Source organism: Lycorma delicatula, chromosome 3 (genome assembly GCF_047948215.1).
Source record: "Lycorma delicatula isolate Av1 chromosome 3, ASM4794821v1, whole genome shotgun sequence".
Classification (NCBI taxonomy): domain Eukaryota; kingdom Metazoa; phylum Arthropoda; class Insecta; order Hemiptera; family Fulgoridae; genus Lycorma; species Lycorma delicatula.
The window spans coordinates 20,225,960-20,249,646 of record NC_134457.1 but is presented as its reverse complement, the minus strand read 5'-3'; the positions used below and the strand labels follow the sequence as shown (position 1 = coordinate 20,249,646).

At 31.3% G+C, this 23,687-nt stretch overlaps 1 long non-coding RNA gene across 4 annotated transcripts in view; it reads right to left on the bottom strand.

Moving 5' to 3' along the window:
- LOC142320858 (uncharacterized) overlaps positions 1 to 23,687 on the bottom strand; it is a 308,648-nt gene that overhangs the window by 223,398 nt on the left and 61,563 nt on the right. For 3 of the 4 annotated variants that reach the window (XR_012755495.1, XR_012755493.1, XR_012755496.1), the window contains exons 5-6: positions 17,153 to 17,360; positions 1,270 to 1,353 (exon numbers count right to left, since the gene is read on the bottom strand). This is a non-coding gene — a long non-coding RNA (uncharacterized LOC142320858). The remainder of the gene's footprint in view (positions 1 to 1,269; positions 1,354 to 17,152; positions 17,361 to 23,687) is intronic. The other variant, XR_012755494.1, reaches the window with a different exon arrangement.

Sequence of the window (23,687 nt, the reverse complement as noted above, 5' to 3'; positions counted from 1 at the left end):
CGGATGGGGGAATCAGAATAATATTCACTACACATGTTTACACCGACGTTGTCTAATAAATGAAAAATTACAGTGTAAATACGTTCACAAATTTTAAATTGGCGACCATATTAATTTTTCAATCCTTTATATCTGGGTAATCCCTAGTTTTATCATATTAAATTAAAAAAAAAAAAAATGTTAAACATTTTATTGTGAACAAAATGACACCTTATTTTTGAAAATCGGTTGACAAATAACCAACTTAAGACAGAAAATGTATGATTCAATTTTCTGTCAGATTTCATCTTCTCCTATATTAACTCAATTACTTGATTTATTACGATATTAATTGATTTAGTATTAATTATTTTACTAATTATTATGTACAAGGCTGATTGTAGACGAATACCCTGGCTTTCTGTAACCGATTTCAAAAAAAGATTATTAAAAAACTCTTCTTTTCTGCTTTCATTCTATTCATAGAATAAGATTGTATCAGTAAAAATAGTACTACAAAACCTTCACAACCAGCATATCTGGAGCGAGGAGAATCCGCAAACTTTCTACAGACCAGTCATCAACAAGATTTTTCCGTTGGGAATCCTAACCCCTGTAGGAGAAGACACCCGACTTGTCACGATCCCGGACACCACACCAGTTCCTCCGTTCCTAGATCTGATAGGCTTTACCGGAGGTCGTCTTTCAGACCATATAAACTTGATAAAAAACACAGTCATCGGTTTGGCCCTGTCAGGATGCCACGGATACAAATGCCTCGCCAGACATTTCCTTCAGTGTATTTACACAACCTGCTATCGCCTTCGTCTGACCTCTTCCAACCACGACCGCCTACCATAACTTATAGCAGTCAACTATCAAATTAATAGATTGGCGAAAACGCGATCTCCGCGCCATCCTTTAATACCGAAGCAGTGGCGGCTCGCGTCAAAAATTAGTGGGGTGCTCCTCCAGAAAATGTTTTCTGGGCCTTTCAAGGCCGTCGTTAAATTTTTCTGTAACAAGAAGAACTGAAAAAAATGGATCACAGTCAAAATAGATGTTTATTACAATCAACAATATGATACACGGTTTTTTAAGTACGATGTGCTTAAAAACCGTATTCGGTTTAACTAAATAATAATAAAATGTTAATACAGATAATATTTTTTAGAATTATTAGATAACAACTTAATAAAATGTCCGTTTAAAAACAGCACAGTCCAATGATACTTAATTTAGATTTCTATGTACACAGAAACAAATACATAATTAGTTTTTACTAATTACCTTCTCTTTCGCCCTTCCAGCGTGTCTTTGTGAACTGATATGGCAATCATAGCGCCCTTGCTTTCCGCCATCTACTGATCGCTACTGAAAAAACAAATAAACCACTTTAATATTCCTTCCACCGACTAAACTAGAAAAGGGAACGAACAAGGAACGTTCCATACACACGAGGAGTAAAAAAAAAACTACTTTCCACCAGCACGCCAGGGTCGGCACTGCGGAAGCGATAGTGCTCTTTCTCCCTCGCACCCTCCCGTGCAGCATCCTATGTGCGCATACGCACAACAGCCAAATACCACGCCGCTGGAACTGTGAAGCGCACAGTTCCATACAAAAATTTGTATCTTTCTTATAAAGTGGGGGATGGCTGCTGAAATTAAGCTTAAGGATATATTGTACAAGTATAAAGAAAGAACAGAAGAAAAAAAGACTCATTATATTAAATTTTATCGATGATAGCAATAGGGAGTGCTGCAGTTCCCACAGTGCCTATACGCGAGCTGCCACTGCACCGAAGGTTTCACACATAAACTCCTTCCTATCTTTATCTTTTTTTATATCTCTTTTTTTCTAGCACCCCGAGACAACTGATCCCTTGCCGTTAAACTAAGACAGTCGCCTCGTCTCTGTGCTCCCTCCAAACCCACCGACTGCCACTTCTTGGTAGCCGATGTAATCCTCTACTATTGGGCTACCGTTCCCGGCCCTAAACTACAATCCAGGCATGCCTTCCGCACGCCCATCATTCCCTCCCCTCCGGGGTTGCATACCTTGAGCTATGCTATCATCGGGGAGTCCCGACCCGCCCAAGGGCAGGCCAGAACACCCTAGGCACAACGGCTACCTCCCTTGCCCTAGACGTCGCCACGTTTCAAACCCTTCTGTTAGACTATGCACTCAGATCATTACTTCGGAATCGGTTGGTCGACAAATATAAATTTTGAAAATTAAACATAAATATGATTATTGTGTTATTAAGGATTGAAAAACTGAATGGCCGCCGTTTTGAAATTTCTGGAAATGCTTACACTGTAATTTTTTTATTTATTAGACTTCGGTATAAATGTGTGTATCAAATATTATTCTGATCCCGAGATCCGATGTTGAGATTTAAAGTTTTTATAAACATTGTAGACGGGGGAACTTTGTATAGTCAGGGTGGTAGACGGGGAAATCGACATTTTTTCATAGGACATTTTGTATTCATTTTGAAGATGCGGCCCATCATTTTAGATATACTCTGTATACAGATTAAAAATATTTACTACATCTATACAAAATTTATCTAGGAGTCCGGGCGTTCTCAAATGATAAAAATTAACGTATTAAAAATTTATCAAACGCAAAACTTCTCTTTTTGAGAAGTTTGTATTTTGAAATTTCCAAGTAGATTTTATGTTATAAGCAAAAGTAATTAATATATTTTGATCTGAAATAAACAAGCTTCCAAGGAGCTTCATAACAAGAATCTGGATGCAGAATTTTTCTCCTTTAAAAGAATCAGATTTCAAATATCTAGAAACAGACAAATAGATAAGAACTTGTACAGTTTGTGTTAAGGTAAAACCTCACTCCTTTATGCTTTAAATGACTGTTGATATTAATCTCGAAACCTTATCTAAATTAGTACTGTTACAAATGAGGAGAACGGTAGAGGCATTTCTCCTCTAAAGAATTATTAGGGTCTGCGTCAGTAAATTTACATTACTTATGGTATATAAAACCAGTACCGGTTCTAGGTGGCACGCTAGTAGTCTATGCACGTTGCTTCGGGTGTGTAACAACTAGTATATGCGGTCGCCTTCTGAAATTCTGTATAAACCGCTTGTCTTCTTTTTTTTTAGACTAGCATATTTCTTCCCGACCGCTCCTTCCTATAAGTCGATACTTTAGACGCCTCAGTGAACACATTTATAAATTTCTTATGGATATTTTTTAAAACTATTTTGATGAAAGAAATTGAAAATAATACGTTCCTAAAATATTTATTTTAAATAAAAATAATATCTCTCAAAAAAAAAAGAAATTAAAATTTGTTAATGTCTAATGAAAGTACTTAAAATGTTATCAATAATTTTTTATCATAGAGTTGATAATATTAAAAGCAATAAATAACTTCGAAATTAATTCAACAGTATATGTACTGTAAATTTAAATTAATTAGTAATTTTTTTCATAAAAATAATAATTATTATAATAATATAGTGGAACGCCGATTATCCGGGTTGACCTTTGCAAGACTCCCAATCCAGATAAGTTACGAAAAGGTTCGTCACATGTACTGGATAATATTTAACAGACAACACATTAAAAAAAAAAATCAGATGTGGACACCACGTGACTTTCTTTTACGTCTGTTAGATTACATATACACATTTTTTAAAATGGAAAGTACATAAAATTTTATTTCATTAGTAACTTTTAATATATATATATATATATATATATATATATATATATATATATATATATTTTTTTTTTTTTTTTCATTTTTTTTTTATTTTATTATTATTCATCGTACAAATATACGATATACATATATAAATACTATATAATAATATGATATAACTGTGAAAGCTTAATGCCCTCTTTTTTTAGATTAGCATATTTTTTTTCGACTGCTCCTATAAGTCTTATATAAGACTCCTATAAATCTAAATTCATAATTATATATTATAATTATTAATATTAATAATAAATCAATATTTTTAAATTAAAAAAGAAAAAGGAGATGAAGACTGATTCGAACCGATGTGCTTTCCCCTTGTAAGAACTAAATAATTCATTAATTAAAATTCCACTTAGCTATAACTCTAAAACCAATGAAAATAAGTAAAACATGATAAATCGTTGAAAAGCTCTCAATGATAGCTTATTACTGCAGTTAAGAAAAAGTTCTAAATCCAATTTTTTTTTTATTTTGGGCTTTTATGGACACTTTTGGTTCAGTCGACTGCAATCAAAAGGAGAGGTGCACAACTAGATGTTACAAAAGTCCTAAATCCAAAATTTCAATATACTACGGCTAATCGTTTTTGAGTTATTCGAGATACCTACGTACGTATAGATAGCACACCGAAACTAGTCAAAATGGATTCAGGGATGATCAAAATGGATATTTCCGTTGAAATCTGAAAACCGAAATTTTTCGCAATACTTCCTTTAATTCGTACAAGGAAATAAAAACAAAAAAAAATGAAAATACAGTAAGTTCAGAAAGTTGCTGTGCACTGGAATTATGGAAGTGTTATGATTAAACTTTCTTAATCATTACTTTATATTTATAATTTAATGTTTTATAGAAATGGATATTACGACAACTGGAATAATTTATAAAATGAGTCGAAAAAGAGCGCCATTAAGATCAATACGACACTGCAAACGTATCTGTTTTATTTTCAAACAGTTTTACCAACTGATGTACTGGAATGTCTCGTATGTATGCCGTTATTGCGGTTTTTAGTTCGTCAATTGTGCGTGGTCTGTTGCGATATACTGTTTGTTACGCTACCCCCTATAGTCTGGAAAAGTCAGATCAAGCGATCGCAGGCCACAAACCCCTCGAAATGATTCGTTCAATAGAGACGTATCGTAAAACAGTCATCTATGTGCTCCTGTTACCTATGTGCGCTGTGGCGCCATTTTGTTAGAACTAATTGTGACTGATTTCCACTTCTGTTAACGAAGTTTGTTAAAACAGCATAATAACGATCACTATTAACTGTATTTTCAAAAAAAGATTAGACCCACGATACACGTTCTACTCACACTGGCCCAGACTTCAGTTTTCGTTTCATTTAAGATTGTGTAATTCATGGGGGTTAGTTGTCGATCACAGTGAATTAATATACCATACCAGCTGAAACCACGCTTCATCTGAAAAAAAAAACGTTATGTTGAAGATACCTACGGATATTTGGTCAAATAAAACGTTTAATCCGTTGATAATAATTTAATTTTTTGGCATGATCAGTAGGTTTCAGTTCTTGAACCCACATTACTTTGTAGGGGGAAAAGTTTCAGTTCTTTTCTTATAGATTTATGTGCGATAGCAAGTCCGATATTTTGCTGCTGTGTTCACTTACGCATTGAATTTAATGGACCTTCGGTCGTAGTATCCGAAATATCAAGTAGTTTCTGTTCGTTTAGTTTAGGTGGTCTTCCAATTCGATCAGCGTCTTCAAATAGAGCCTGTTGTCCGAACGTTTTCGATAACAGTTCGAACTGCATTGCGGTGAGAACAGGAGCATTTTCAGAAAATTATCACAGAAAATTTATTCAGAAAATTTGTGCTTCACTAAATTAGTGTACTTGTCACCTTCGCGAATGACGTGTTCAACGAGAAAAATGCGTTCCTCTACTGAAAGAACCATTACGTTTCTCGCAACTATTGATTCCGATTACGAAACAAAGCACATTCAATCACAACTCAATAATTGACATCTGGTTTATTATTGAGCAACGCCCAAAGAACCTACGGGCAACCTACATAACGCCGAAAGAATAGAATGTACCACATAATTCTAAAGCATACTGCACAGTGACTTTCCGAACGCTCTGTATAAAGAATGATATTGTATTTCAATAGAATTAAAAGGACCCTTGTAGCGTAAGTACAATGTATTAAAAACCAAATAAAGTAAGACGTTACAAAAAAATCCAGTGAGGAGAAATCTAGTAGTAAAATAATCAAAATTTACAAAAACTATCTGAAAGAAACTAAAATTTACGATCTACTGTTTTATAAAATGTCATTTTAACACCTATTTAAAAAAAAACGAATTGATGAGAAATTGAGTTGTTACTGCCAATTATAAAATAATTTTTAAAAAATTGAAAAAATTACACAATACATTTAATAGAATAAAACGCTAGTAACAGTCAATAATAAAAAAATTTCTTTTAACGAAAGAAGAACATATTTCAATAATTTGACGATAATTTTTCTTTTATATTTAAAGTTGTCGAATTTCATAATTCTTTAAAATGTCCATTGCTTTGTTTATCATTAAAAATAATACCTTTATTTACAAGAATTGGTACTGAAATTGGCTCACCAAGGGATAACTTTTGAACAAGACACAAGAAAAGACTCCTATCTACGCGTACATATCTTCGTTTAAAACGTTTTTCACTGTCTTCCTGGAAAAACTTCGTTCTTCTTTTTCGAGTTTCGAAATATAATGGTATCTCCGTTATTCTTAATCTCTGAAATAAATGATGTTGTATGCTTTATTTATCAGCCAATGCTTTACCCGAGAGACTTATTTTTAATATTTTTCTAAGATTTCTACTCTTTCTTTCATCGATAAATAACTAGTTTTCGTTTTGTTGCAGACAATATGTTAATGAACCCTAACGATATCGACACATATATATCTTAATAGCACTTGAATTAAATTAGATATGCATACGGAAAATCCCATCAGATTGGTCTAGCGATTAAACTCGTCATAGCAAATCAGCTGATTTCGTAGACGAGAGTTCTAAGATTCAAATCTTAGTAAAGGCAATTACTTTTATACGGATTTGAATACTAGATCGTGTAAACCGGTGTTCTTTGGTGGTTGGATTTCAATTAACCACACATCTCAGGAACGGTCGACCTGAGACTGTACGAGACATTCATTTACAATCATACATGTCATCCTCTGAAGTAATACTTTACGGTGGTTCCACAGGTTAAACAGAAAAAACGTTATACATACGGGACTCATATGATCCGCAAATTTACAGAGATTTAATGGTATAGACTTAAAATATCCCTTTATATAAAACTATGCGATTTCATCATGACGTTATGAAAATTACGCAGCCTATACTGTATAAAATAACTTCGATAAGAAACTTAGATAAGACAAAAAATAAAGTACTGTTAATTTATTCTGACCTACTGTATATGCGTAGCAGAATAAAAACAAACATCATATGATGTTTGACAAATTAATGTTTTTCATCAATCTTTTCAGAAGTTAGTTTTATGATTAGTTCAACATAACCTAATTTTCGTAAGATTTTTGCTATGCGAATTGCAAAAGAGTCAATTAAAAAACCCAGTAAAAGAAATATCGATAAAAATACGTTTCTTCTTGAAGCAAAGCTTTATTTGAATAATATTTTAGATTTTATAAATTTATTTTATCTTAAAGAGTGAAGGCTTTGTAATTACTATCCAGTATAGAAATAATTTGTTATTTGGGAAGTAGAATTACGAAAGATGGACGAAGCAGGAGCGATATAAAATGCCGAATAGCACAAGCTAAACGAGCCTTCAGTAAGAAATATAATTTCTTTACATCAAAAATTAATTTAAATGTCAGGAAAAGATTTTTGAAAGTGTATGTTTGGAGTGTCGCTTTATATGGAAGTGAAACTTGGACGATCGGAGTATCTGAGAAGAAAAGATTAGAAGCTTTTGAAATGCGGTGCTATAGGAGAATGTTAAAAATCGGATGGGTGGATAAAGTGACAAATGAAGAGGTATTGCGGCAAATAGATGAAGAAAGAAGCATCTGGAAAAATATAGTTAAAAGAAGAGACAGACTTATAGGCCGCATACTAAGGCATCCTGGAATAGTAGCTTTAATATTGGAAGGACAGGTAGAAGGGAAAATTTGTGTAGGCAGGCCACGTTTGGAATATGTAAAACAAATTGTTCGGGATGTAGGATGTAGAGGATATACTGAAATGAAACGACTAGCACTAGATAGGGAATCTTGGAGAGCTGCATCAAACCAGTCAAATGACTGAAGACAAAAAAAAAATTGAAATAATACTAATAAAATATAATAATAATCCTAGTTGATAAAAGCAGGGAATGTTATAACTAAAGCAATTGAAGATATTATGATCGCTTTTTTCGGGCAATGTATATTCTGGAAGATATAACCAACTTTCAATACTTATTTAACAACAATTGGGAATTTAAAAAAAAAAATATATATTCTTGATGAGTCTACACCCCCTTACTGTAAGTGTATATTGGTATTCAAATCGTTTTACTGCAACCGACCAGTTAGTTATAAGGGAAAGAACGATTGACTATAAAAGACCGGATATCCTATTACTGATTGATAAGAGAGATAACATCGACACCATAAATGTTATTATTGTTCTTTTGATCTATAACCATCAGTGGAAAAAATATTGAAACATTTAGGGAACATATAAAAATACAGCGAAAGAGATTGGGGCTTGAGTAAAATTGTAACATATACTATTAAGAATATTCCTAAAGTTAAGAGACGCGCTAGAAAAGAATGGATTCCTTGAACGAAATCAGATATGAAAATATGGGGGCCACTGCAAGCAGCTTGGAAGGTAATTAATAACGACTTCACTAATTTTAATGTCATTTTTCCGTTGTTTTCAAAGTTAAATTACATTTTTTGTTAAAAACTGTTTCCAACCAAAATTAGTTATTTCATGCTGCAAATTTTTTTTTAACAATCTAGTCTGTTTTGTTTTATAATAAAGTTAAATTTCAATATCCTACACTCTGTAGAGAAGAACTGAGAGGAGAGTGGAAGAATTGTTAGGAGAAGACCAATTTAGTTTCAGGAAAAATTATAGAGACAGGGGAAGCAATTTTAGCGCTCAGATTAATAGTAGAAGGAAGATTAAAGAAAAACAAACCAACATACTTGGCGTTTTTAGACCTAGAAAAGGCATTCGATAACGTAGACTGGAATAAAATGTTAAGCATTTTAAAAAAGTTGGGGTTCAAATACAGAGATAGAAGAACAATTGCTAACACGTACAGGAACCAAACAGCAACAGTAATAATTGAAGAACATAAGAAAGAAGCCGTAATAAGAAAGGGAGTCCGACAAGGATGTTCCCTATCCCCGTTACTTTTTAATCTTTACATAGAACTAGAAGATAATGATGTTAAAGAACAATTTAGATCCGGAGTAACAGTACAAGGTGAAAAGATAAAGATGCTACGATTTGTTGATGATATAGTAATTCTAGCTGAGAGTAAAAAGGATTTAGAAGAAACAATGAACGGCATGGATGAAGTCCTACGCAAGAACTACCGCATGAAAATAAACGAGAACAAAACGAAAGTAATGAAATGTAGCAGAAATAACGAAGATGGACCACTGAATGTAAAAATAGGAAGAGAAAAGATTATGGAGGTAGAAGAATTTTGTTATTTGGGAAGTAGAATTACTAAAGATGGACGAAGCAGGAGTGATATAAAATGAGTGATATAAAAATAGAACAGGCGAAACGAGCCTTCATTCAGATATATAATTTGATGTTTAGATCAAAAATTAATTTAAACGTCAGGAAAACATTTTTGAAAGTATATGTTTGGAGCGCAGCTATATATGGAAGTGAAACTTGGACGATCGGAGTACCTGAGAAGAAAAGATTAGAACCTTTAAAAATGTGGTGCTATAGGAGAATGTTAAAAATCAGATAGGTGGATAAAGTGACAAATGAAAGGATGTGGCAAATCGATGAAGAAAGAAGCATTTGGAAAAATATAGTTAAAAAAGAGACAGACTTATAGGCCATATATTAAGACATCCTGGAATAGTCGCTTTAATATTAGAGGGACAGGTAGAAGGGAAAAATTGTGCAGGCAGGCACGTTTGAATATGTAAAAAAAATTTAAGGATGTAGGATGTAGGGGATATACCGAAATGAAACGACTGGCACTAGATAGGGAATCTTTGACAGCTGCATCAAACCAGTCAAATGACTGAAGACAAAAAAATCCTGTATTCAAATTTTTTCTTACGTAATTAACATGAATATTTTCAGAATTAAATTTTCTACATTTCTAATTTTCAAAACCCAAAACCCAAAAACCTGTTTTGTTTTATCCTCATTTTTTGTATTTTACGTCACAGATATCTTTAAAACTAATAGAGAGATACAGTTCCGGGCCCCATTTTTTAAAAATATTTCAGGTCAAAAACCATAAGAAACAACTAAATTCGCCCCTAATTTACCTTCTCAGAATTTCAGTAAGTCTTAATTTCCAACCAAAATCCTGGTGAAATCTTTCGCTACCCGTAACTCTTTAACAAAGCGTTTTTGGGCCTATGTTTATGTGAAATTTTTTCCCTATTTTTAGCTGTAGAATCAGCTCCCAAGAGATTGCTGTATAGTTTTGAATCACTCTGTATAATAATGATATATGCTAAAGTAGTATCAAAAAATTCTGAAGAAAAATCTATTTGATTTAATTTAGGATTTTTTGAAAGAATAGTGATTGTTAGACAAAAATTATCACTGTGTATGTAACATTTCCAGATGATGTATATCATTTATTTAAATGGAATAGGATGAATTCCCTTTCTAATAAAATTTCTATGAACACAAATTACAAAATTGTAACCAGTTTTATTGCGTAAATAAAAATAATAATAAGCGTTATTTATAATTTGATAATTAATTGCAGTATGCGTAAATATGAGGCAATATTTTCTTGTATAGAACAGAGCCCTACCTTTAGACGTTTTTAATTTTTTTTTTACAGTAAGCTGAAATATTAATTTATATTATAAATTATCAATGTGTCAGATTTACTTTAATATCTCTTTTTAAATTACTAAATATAAAATAATATTTAAAGGAAAAAACTGTTAAATTTCTATTAATAAATTTGAAGTTGAAGGACAAGTCAGCATGGTAGTGGTAATAAATAGTACTTATACTAAACTTTAATAGTCGGTTTAACATTTAAAAGGGTAGTACAATCGAATGAAATACACGTTTTACTGAATTAAACATAAATTTTCTTGCATTTAATTACGTTTTATCAGAAATAAGTTACTGACATTAAATTAAAAAAAGTTACTTTAGTTGCATAATACTGTATACTAGGAGGTCATTTAACATCAACTATTAGTAATATTTTTGCAAATTATAGTATATGTTAAGATTAATAAACAGCCGTTGTTCAACCACGTTATATCTCATTGGCCGCTGATATTAAAGTTAATTTATTCTTTTTTACTTCCTTGTACGAAATAAAGGAAATATTATGATCGTGAAAATTTTTAGTTTTCAGATTTCAACGGAAATATCCATTTTGACCATCCCTGAATCAATTTTGACTACTTTCGGCGTGACGTCTATACGTACGTAAGTGTATCTCGCATAACTCAAAAACGATTAACCGTAGGATGTTGACATTTTAGATTTAGGACTGTTGTAACATCTAGTTATGCACTTCCCCTTTTGAATGCAATCGACTGAACCAAAAGTGTCCAAAAAAATTTGGATTTTAGTCTTTTTCTTAACTGCAATAGTACAGCAATAAGCCCTTATTGATAGCGTTTCAACGATATATCACAAGTGGTATTTATTTTCATTGGTTCCAGAGTTATAGCCAAATAAAATTTTAATTAATGAAATATTTTGATCTTACAAGAGAAGGCACATCGGTTCGAATCAAACTTCATCTCGTTTTTTATTTTTTTATTTTTCTTTATAATTTAAATATACAGATTTATTAATAATTATTAAGTCGTGATAGTAAAAAACTTTTACATTAACTAATAATTCAATAATAAAAATAAAAAAAATATGAAAAAGATCAGAAGTTAATAGTGAAATAAAATGTTATGTTCTTTTAAAAATGTGTATATGTAATTTAAAGAACATTATTACATATGTGTGTATATATAATAGATTTGGTGAAACATCTGATATTTAATATTAACTAAAAATTATAATTTAGAATCGTACTATTTTTGGATTTTCTAGTTTAATTTCTGTTTAATTTTACTTAATTATTCTGGAATTTCTGTTTAATTTCATCTAAATTCAAGTTAACTACAGAGTGACTGAAAAATAGACCCTCACAAGAGCAACATGTACACTGAGGCATACATCTCCGATCTTTAATAAATTGCAAAATATTTTATCTTTTTGTTCATTAATCCTCTGATACTGTCAGACAATATGCTCCCTAAGTTTGAGTTGGTCATCATTTTGTTTGTTTGTTTTTTGTTGCCAAACATTTAATCGCTCTTTGGTTTGATGTAATTCTGATTTTAATTTGTGTACACGTTCTCCAGTTTGAGAAATTGTGTAAAAGTGCACTCTATTAAAGAATTGGAGGATCGTATCTCACTTTCAAATGAAATAAATTTAAATGAAGTGCAGCAAAACATGTGTATATGTGATTTAATAGGCGTACAAGGAAGTTATGTGGTGTACACATCGGATTTTTTTAATTCTCAAAATATCTCTCTTCTATCTCCTTACTACCATGGTGACACAGGAGATAAAGACGTTATGACCGTATTTACGAAATATTTGTAGTTTTATAGGTAAGTATAATAATGTACATGTCCGTGTATTTTAACAGAAACTACGATCAGTATTTTAAAATACCGTATGTTTTAAAATGAATATCGGAGTTTTAAACTTAATGTATATTAATTAAGTTTTACTTACACTGATAAATTATACATGAAATGAAAGAGCAACTCAAACAGTTTTTCTTATAAGTGTGCAATGTGAGCACCAATCGTCACACGGCACACATCCAGCCGATATCAGAGTTCATCCCATACTTTAATCAGCAAGTCTGGAATAACTGATGAAACATCTGCTTCAATCCTGTGTCTCAAGTCTGGTAGGTCAGCCGTTAACGGTGGTACATACACATGATCCTTTATAAAGAAAAAATTCCAAATAAAAAATTCGCACGGGATCAGATCGGACGAACATAGAAGCCACGGCAAACAAGCCCTGTCATCTGGTCCCCGGCGACCGATCTAGCAATCGGAGAGAATACCATTCAACCGATACAGCATTATTCCACTGAGAAGGCACACCTTCTTGCTGCCAAATACAATTCTGCGGTTTGTATTGCAGTTGAGAAAAGATCCATAGTTGTATTATATCAAGATAGTTCATTCCAGACACACTTGTTCGTATCCCAACGACTCATAATCTAGCGGTCAGGATACATTACAAAAAACTTTCAGTTTTGCGGAGTACCGTTCACAGTATAACAATTCGTGAGGATTTTCTCATCCCCAGATAAGCACATTATAAGTGTTTACTTTTCAATTATCAAGAAATATTCATTCGTCACTGAATATGACACGATAAAGAAAGTCGTCATCGTCACGGTAAATCATTTTATTTGCGAAGCTAGCACGCAAACCATAATCTGTAAGCTTTATAATTTTTAACCAGCTGAAAACGACATGGACGCAGTTGTAAGCGTTTCCTTAAAACCCTCTACACATACGTAACTGGAACTCCTAATTCGCGGCTAGCCTTTCTAACGGGTTTCCTAGGACTACGCACAAAAGACCCTCTTACTCGTTCAACATTGTCTTCGGACACACTCGGTCGTCCTGTACTCTTCCCTTTATAAATACAGCCAGTGGTTTCAATTTTTTTATACCATCTACTCGGGAGATCACAACGGAACGTACGTTGAACGCTAATAACAGATTCACACTTTGCATTCTGCAAAACAAATAACGCTTTGTGTTGGAAATCACAATCATTGCTACTAGCACTTTCAAGCGGAAGGTACAGGAAACAGTTTATAAGCTTGTGCACAGATAAAACTGTTTGAGTTGCTTTTTCGTCTCGTGTAAAATTAATCAATGTACGTGAAATTTGAGAAATATTACATAGGTTTAAAACCCCGATATTCATTTTGAAACACCCGGTACAACTAACATAGCATGTCATTCGTTACACTAACCACGCGACACTGCACATTATGACAATAAATTTGCCAACATTATTTTCCCGTAAACCAATGATATCTTTTTATTTTTACCAATACTACAGACGTCACGCCGAAACTATTCAAAATGGATTCAGAGATGGTTAAAATGGATATTTCCGTTGAAATCTGAAAACCAAAATTTTTCGCGATTACAATATTTCCTTTATTTAGTACAAGGAAGTAAAAAACAAACTGTGTAAAAAAAATATTCGGACACTCACTGACCTGGCATTAGGTACCAGAACAGCTATTATTAAATTTCTAAATGTTGAGAAGGTAAGGGAAATTCCATAATAAGCTTTTAAATAAACTACAATTAGGAAAATGGAATAAAAATAATATTTTTAAAAATATTGAATATTGTAAATTAAATATTAGTACTATGTAATAATTTAATACTAACACAAACTAAATAACTTTAAATTTAACACAAACTTTTTGTTTATACGACAAAATATGAATCTTTCAAAGAAAAGCAATCGCTGCAAAATTAGAGTAATACAAAACAAGTTAATATTTTTCCCCTCTAAACATTAATAAATTTATAAATATTTATACGCATAAAAATAAATAGTAATTAATAATCTGAAATAAAACGTTACTTTTACTTTAAAATATGTTGTTAACGAAAAATAATATTCGTTAAAAGCTGTATACTGAATGGCATTTACTTTAATACATATTTATAAATTGCATCTGAAATAAACCTGGGTCTATTATGTTTAACACACACACACACACACTCACACGCGCACACACACACGCACACACACACACCCAACCCCCCCCCACACACACACACACACACACACACACACCTTAATTAAAAATATACCTTCCCTTAATCACCTTATCTTATCTTAATTTAAAATATTTATCATTTTATTTAAATATATTTTCGTTTATGTAATTCAATGATTATAACTAAAGCGCGCGCGCATACCGTATTTAATTCGGGCGGGTGAAACGGTGTTAGCGGCTACGGTCGGCATTAACTAAACTAATGCAATTTCACAACTTGTATAAACAAATTTTGATTGTACGGTCGGCAGACCGGTGTAGCCGCGAGGCTTAACGCAACAGGCACTGTGTCAACCGGACGATCGAGTTCGAGACCCGGCCAGAACGAGTTGCATTTTTACACTTTAAATATTATTAATTTATTTAATTCTATGTAATAGCACAGCAGACGACTACAACAGCATTTTTTGGGGTGGGGGGCAATTTTACAAAAATTTTTGTTGCAAAAATTGTTACCTTTTAGTCTTTAACAAATATACCTAAGAAAAATATTACCTTAATTAGGCGAAATCTCGAGATACTGGGGGTGCCCTGCTCTACAGCCTCATCCCGTGATCTTTTAAGTCAAAAATAATAATATATAATAATAAAATAAATTTAAATATAATTAGAATAATAAAATAAATATATAACAAAATATAATATATAAGTAAAATTTAGTGACATCAATGCCCATATATAGAAGTAATCTGACCAAGTTTGGTCAAAATCGGTTCAGTAGTGTTGGATATATAAGGTAATTTAGAGGCCAACACCGAACATACATACGTACATACGAAAATTAACAACCGGAAAATTTCTATCCGGTTTTTTGGGTTTCTTAGATGTCAAAATAACAAGATCCGGTGAAAACCGCATACGCCTAAATTGGACCGATTACAATACTTTCCCTTCTAGATCTATAGCTCTGATATAGCGCTATTTAGACGGGTAAGTAAAAAAAAATTTTGTCATAAAAATTTTCCTAAAATCAAAAATTGAAAAGTAAAGTTTTAAATGAAAAAAAAATCAATTTTCTCCAGATTTGGTGATTTTCATTAAAATTTGGTATACTTATTTGTACGTTACTATTATTACATTTCAAATTCTGGTTCTCGAATGATAAATAGTTGTACTCGAAAAAACTATATCTGTTAGTAAAAGATTAAAAGATTTAGCGGCAAATTTTATTTCCTAAAATGATGTTAGTGGAAGTTAAAAACAAATAGAATGCTGATTATTTTAAAATTATAAATTTAAAATTTATCTAAACTGCTGGTTGGTTTTAACCCTTTACCATCCGATTATGAAATCAAGTAATGCCATTACGTCCCCTATTATTTTATCACTTACTTACCTGTCAGCTATAAATTAAATTTACGGTTGGTTACCTTATGTATATGGTAAAATTACTTATATAAAAAAAAATTAAAATTTTTTTTTACAAAAACCTTCACTTAACCAAAAAATAGGGCTTGCATGTCAATTATGATAATTATGGAAAATTATCTTGGTAAATTTGAAAAAATTTAAGTCATTTCTCAGACAAAACGACTGTGAAACAACACGAACGTTAGTAAGCCTACCTTGAGATTCATCTATTTCATCACCGCTACCTTCACTTTCACTACAATTGTTCAAAATAGCATTTTCTTCAAAATTATAGTCAGAAGTTTCATCGCTATTATCATTAAACTCGTTTTAAATATCAGAATCGGTTAAAAAACTATTAGAACGACCGGTACAGACGCCATGCCGCCTCCACGGTATACATAACCTCACATTAAAAACGTAATAGAGCGTAAAACTATTTATTTTCGATCTATCGATACTAAATATCGATATTAGGAAGGATTAACGATCATACAAACAGATATCAATTCGTATTAAATCTCTGCCCATATCCGCGGTTAGTTTAAATATGTCGAGCCGTAGTCGAAAAAGTACGATAAATTTCATTGTCAAGTTATACTCGATAAAGGTACCTCGGTAAATTATAATGTTGAACTGCATTCGACAAAAGAGTGCAAATGATTAAAATATAATTTCATTGGATTTGAATTACCATTTAATTAATTGATAATCGGTGTTCAGTTTAGAGCACTGTAATGTTTTTTTACTTATTTATACGAGGAAATCATAGATGCTCTTTAATTTAAAGATGGAATTGTTAAAAAATATAGTCGTAAACGAGAAATCCCAATCAATATTTATTGCGTATAAATGTTAATAAAATTGTTTTTTTTTTGTGCGGTCTATTAATGTAGTGTTGAATTAAAAATTTAGAAATAAAGACGTAGTGAAAAATTAGCTTATAAAATCAACAGTAACAACACGATTGTTTTGTATCATTAAATCTGAAACAGCCAATAAACTTACGCCTTGTTTGCAGTGTGATGTTAATATAAAATAAACAAGGATGAGCCAAGGCTTTTGGCCAGGTGTTTTGTTTTATTTTGTTTCGGTTCGCCCAGCGAAATGACATCAGAACCCCTACCACATTATACGTACACCTTCGGCTATATACGTCACTTTACCATCTCTCTCTTGTTTCCGTATTGCGCAACAGGCATAAAATAAGTGTTATCTGGAAAAAAAAATAAGTCGTATCAATATAAAAAGGATGTGATAAAGGAAAAGCTGTCAAGGGTAAAATATAATGTGTATTTATTTAATACAGAAGTTTAAAGATGTAAATAAATGAATTATACTTAACGGATTTATTATTATTTAAATTTATATAAAAATTGTTGGGACGATAAATATCTTAGCTGGGTTACAATATCTAGAGCAGCGATCTTCTTTTTTTTTGTTCCCGTACCCCTAAGACGAAAATAATTATAAGTTGTATTCCATATATAATTATATATATATATATATATATATATATATATATATATATATATATATTATAATTTATATTATATTTGAATCTTATTATTATATTATATATGTATGTGTATGTGTGTGTGGGCGCGCGCGTGTGTATAAATGTGTAAATTTAAACAATAAAAAACCAAAAAAAATTAAAGGATGCATTAAAATTAAAATGTTTTTTAAGAGTAAAAAAACCCCTTTTCTAACAAAGTTATCAAAGTTTAAAAGCGTTATAAATACATAGATGCGCAGTAGTTCTTATGAAATAATATTGAGACTGCTTAAAGTACAGTGGAGAGATAGTTGTAGATAGTCAATCTACTAGGGGTACTTGTAGGGTATGGGCATCAATGAATTTTGGAAACGTAGACGAATAATTTATTTATGAATTACTGAACGCACAAATCATATTTTAACTATTGTTTGTGCGCGTTGTAACTACTATTATAGATCTAACACACACTCCCGAAAATAAAATAATCGTTATGAAGTATAACTCCTTACCATGCCAGGTTTTCTGGGAAAGTGATTTACCATTTATTTGCCTTCTTTACTGACACAAATATACTGTAGAACTGAGACTTTACATTTTCTGTTTAGCCTCCGGAACCAATGTAAGTTATTACTTCAGAGGATGATATGAGTGTAGACTTGTACAGTTTTCATGGTCGACTATTCCTGAGATGTCTGATTAATTGAAACGCAACCATCAAAGAAATCCACAATCTAGTATTCAAATCCGTATAAAAGTAACTAACTACCTTTACTAGAATTTGAACCTTAGAACTCTAAACTTCGAAATCAGCTGATTTGCAATGACGAATTCATTACTAGACCAACCCGGTGGGTTGTGTGAGTTCGCGCGCGTGCGCGCGTATAGTCAATATCAAGTTATTTATTATTTATACTACTTCTTTGGCATACCTCCAAGTATCACTTTGCGTATTCCTTTGCGTATCCCTCTCTAAAGAGGGGTATGCGTATCTCTCTTTGGAGATCTCTGATCGAGAAAAAGATGCTTAGATGAAAATCAAAAAATAAAACTGCAATTATTAATGCGACTAAATAAAAGCATTAAAAAAAAAGAAAAAAAATTAAAACTTGTACGGACTTATACGTTCCTAATTATTACTGTAGTTTAGTTTCTCTCAGCAAGATAGCAATAATCTCACTGGTGTCCTATTTTATTACAATTTTCTCTTCTTATAAGCATTAGGAAAGAACTAATTTAATCGTGAATACACAACAAATTCTTCGAATTTTTGAACAAATTATATTAATTTTAATCATAGTCTAACCGAAAATATTTACACCACAAATTTCCTTGTTAAATTTAATTTCCAATCAGTCTTACAAAGTTACAAAACCACTGTTCTAAATTTACTTTTCTTTTTCTTTAATAAACAGCATAAAAATTGTAAATAATTGATCTTTGAATAAAAAAATATTAGCTGATAATATCAAGATTATAATTAAATGTAATATATTTAAGAAATATCATTTATTTGTACCTCATTTCTAATTAATTCTGTAATTAAAACAAATAGTTTTCGTTGTAAAATTAAAAAAAAAAATTAAATTATTTATTAAATCTCTGTAAATCTACTATTATTATGGAATAATATTACTATTAAGAGATTTGTTCAAGATTTAATAGCTACGTTAAGCCAATAATTTTTTTGGCACCGGTAAGACGGTATTAAGAGGAAAACCCCACAACATTATTTCTTTAGGAGAGGCCATATCAATTGGCTTCTACTAAAGTTATTAGCTGAACAGAAATAAATTTTTCTTTCGATAGAAGTTCTAAAAAAAATACAATAGAACTAACACTAAAGATATTTGTAACTACCGAATTAAAAATAAATTTAAAAACAAATTGATAAAAACATTTATCTATATAAATAAAAATGTTCGTTTGTTCAAAATCTTAAACCTCTGAAAGTTCTTCACAGATTTCTTTGAAATTTTGATACAACGTTGCATTCGAATATGCGCATGTTTTTATGCACCTATTATTTATATACCTAAGATATCAAACCTGTGACAGGTAAAAACCTGCTTTAAAAAAAAAACAGCGCTATCTGTTAGACGTAAAAGCAATACACGCTATAATAATCCACTGTTTCCAATATGTGTGTCCTCCATAGACTAAAAAACTACTGGACTGATTTACGCGTGGGGAAAAAAGGGAGAAAGGGAAAATCGGAAAAGGGAAAAATTGAAAAATATAAAAAGGAAGAAGGGGAAAATGGGAAAAAGAAAAAGGGAAACGGGGAAAAGGAAATGGAAAGGGGAAGAAGAGAGAAAAAAGAAAAAGGGAAATTAAATAAAAGAGGAAGGGGAAATGAAGTAAGGGAAAGAGAAACGGGGGGAGTAACGGGGAAGGGGGAAATGAATAGGGGTATGGAATAATGGAAAGGGATAAAATGGAAATGGAAAAGGTAAATGGGGATAAGGGGAAAATTAAATGGAAAAGGAAAATGAGGAAAAGGAAAGGGGAAAGGTTAAATTTCGTGAAGTTCCTTAATGTTCATTTTGTTAATATTTTATCAAACTTTCAATTGTGTACATTTAATCTATATATATATATATATATATGCGCAAATCTAGAAATAGCAAAGCATTTGCCTCAATTGAAGCAAAAATCTCAAACTAGTAAGAACAAAATACCTCAAATCTAATAGTAAAATAAGTTTTCTAAGAACTGAATTCGTAATAAAAGTTGTAAAAAAAATTGTAAGTATAAACAAAAATTATTAATGCAAAATGGAAAAAAACTGTTAAAATATATTTTGATCTTTCAATAATCTATACTCAGCAATTTATCAAAAAACTAACATGTTATACATGCAGGCAGGATTTTCTCCTTTTTTTCAATTCATCTATTTATTATTTCTTTATTTTATTTTTTTTGATTGATGCTCATTTACAAATATAGATTTGTATTTAATTCTTGTCTATAATATTTTTTATTTAATATATTTTTACGTTTCATATAAAACTGAAATAATTTAGATTTACCTCTATCCGCAAAGTAGGAGAGAAGCAATTTTTACGAACATTCTAACTGAAATAACATTTGTTCTAACCGGTAGATTGATCTAGTGCTAAACTCGTCGTCATAAGTCAGCTAATTTCGAAGTCCACAGTTCTCAAGCTCAAATCCTAATAAAGATAGTTGCTTTTATTAGGATTTGAATACATATACTTTTTACTGTTTATCCTCAGGAACCACCTTAAGGTATTACTTCTGAAGATAAATGAAGATGTTATGTTAAATGTTAATGAAGTGTAGTCTTGTACAGGTCAACCATTACTGAGACGTGTGGTTAATTGAAACGTGAGGTTATTTGAGTACTAGATCGTGGATACCACCCATCGGGGTGGTCTAGTGGTGAACGCGTCTTCCCAAATCAGCTGATTTGGAAGTCGAGAGTTCCAGTGTTCAATTCCTAGTAAAGTCAGTTATTTTAACACGGATTTGAATACTAGATCGTGGATACCGGTGTTCATTGGTGGTTGAGTTTCAATTAACTACACATTTCAGGAATGGTCAAACTGAGACTGTACAAGACTACACTTCATTTACACTCATACATATCATCCTCATTCATCCTGATTTCGGAAGACGCGTTCACCACTAGACCAACCCAGTGGGTTTCTTGTGACGTATCCAGGCCACCGCAGTTTAAATCTTTTAATCGATTATATTCGTGGACTCGAATATAATCCATGCAGTTCAAATTCGTAGCGCTTCCTCTACTGATCAGTATGTTCGTCAATTACAGGACCAAATATTCTCAAAATTTTATTCTCAAAAACCCAGAATTTCCTTTCATCCACCTATCTCAACAACCATGTCTGAATCCATGCAAGACAACTGGTAAAATTATATTTTTATATCCTACTTTTAACTGTAATCGATAGCTGAATTAGTAATCCTTAAACACGGAATAAAATCACAAGTTTCTTGAATGTAATATTTTCTACCGATTTAATTACGGGTCGTTAAAATTGTGCCTAGATATTTGAGAGAAACATTATTTTTTCTTTTAAATAACGGATTTTTAATCCTTGGTGAAGCTTACAGGCAGTTATATTTTATTTAATTTCAAGGAAGAAATGGAATAAAATAACACAGAAACAATTTTCAAAGAATTTTTCCGAAAGTGTATTTGAACTTTCCTCCTTTAAATTCGTTCTATTTTTATGATTTATTTAATAACAATAAAAAGTCATGTGGACACCACATGACTAAGAAGTCATGTTGACACCACATGACTTCTTTGTACGCCTACTAAATTATATATACACATCTTTTTAAACCGAAAAGTACATAACATTTTTTGGCTTTAATAATTAATTATTAATGAACATTAATTATTTCATTAACTTCTGATATATATATATATATATATATATATATATATATATATAATAATTCAATAACTATATATATATATATAGTTATTGAATTATTATTCATCATACTTTTTTTTTTTACAACGAGAGGTGAATAATTATTAAGAAATAAATATATTTAAATTAAAAAAAAATGTTAAAAAAAGGAGATGAAGTCTAATTCATCGAAACGATGTGCCTTCCCCAAAATATACAAATTTCATTAATTAAAATTTTATTTGGCTATAACTTTGGAACGAATGAAAATAAGTACCACTTATGGCATATCGTTGAAACGTTTTCAATGAGGGCTTATTACTGCCGTTAAGAAAAAGTTCAAAATCTTTTTGGACTTTTTTGGACATTTTATGTAAGTCGATTTCAATCAAAAGAGGAGGTGCACAACCAGATGTTAAAACAGACCTAAATTTCTAATTTCAACATCCTACGGCCAATTGTTTTTGTGTTATGCATACGTATATAAGTACGTACAGAAGTCACGCCGAAACTAGTCAAAATGGATTCAGGGATGGTCAAAATGGATATTTGCGTTGAAATCAGAAAACCGAAATTATTCGCGATCACAATACTTTCTTTACTTCGTTCAATGAAGTAAAAATGGAATTCATCAAATCATTTCAATGAATACAAGTTTATAAAACATAGAAATTTAAATAAATTTTGTAAGAATTGCCTCCGTTTTCTGTATCACAAATAAACAGTTTTTACTTGTAAAATTAGCTTTGACAGGAAAAAATCAATTTTTTATTATTTATTGACTAGTAAAAATTAATAATATTAAAATAATTAAAACATTGGAAAAAACTTTCCTAAGGAAAGATTTTCGAAATTTTAATTGTGTGTTCATTTCCGTGTTGGATAAATGCTGACTTCTTCCTGACTCCATCCCCTCCTCAATGGTTGTATTTAAATGTTTCAACATTAAATACAATTATCAATAAATAATCCATCTAGAATTTGAACCTCCATTAATTATCTGCTTTAATTTTATTTCGAAATTGTTTCTTGAAATATAAATGCCAAGAGAGTAAATCACACAAAAACTAATTCACCAAAAGGTGAATAGGACCTATATTCGAAATTTTAATACATATTTCCTATACATTTCTAATAATTTTATACGATGTAATTTTTTCTATAAACTCTTCTATTAAAATTTATTTTTAACGAGTATATAACAAAAAAAAAAACTGTCTGTAAGAGAGAAACAAATGAGACTAAAACGATAAAATCATACGAAAAAAATTACCGATATCTCTATGACGGGAAGTCCAATTTCGATAAATTAAAATAAAACAAAATAATAAATATTTTTTACTTCCTTGTACGAAGTAAAGGAAGTATTGTGATCGAGAAAAATTTTCAGTTTTCAACGCAAATATCCATTTTGACCATCCCTGAATCCATTCTGACTAGTTTCGGCGTGACGTCTGTACGTACATATGTACGTATTTATCTCGCGTAATTAAAAAAAATCCCTTTTGCCACGCTGGAAGGCGGCGGAGGTAGATTTCACCGGTGCTAAAAAAAATCCCACCTTAAAGTTTAGAAAAATTTCAAATTTATTCAATACGACAATGGTTGCATGTGAAAAAAATTTCACATGTTTAGC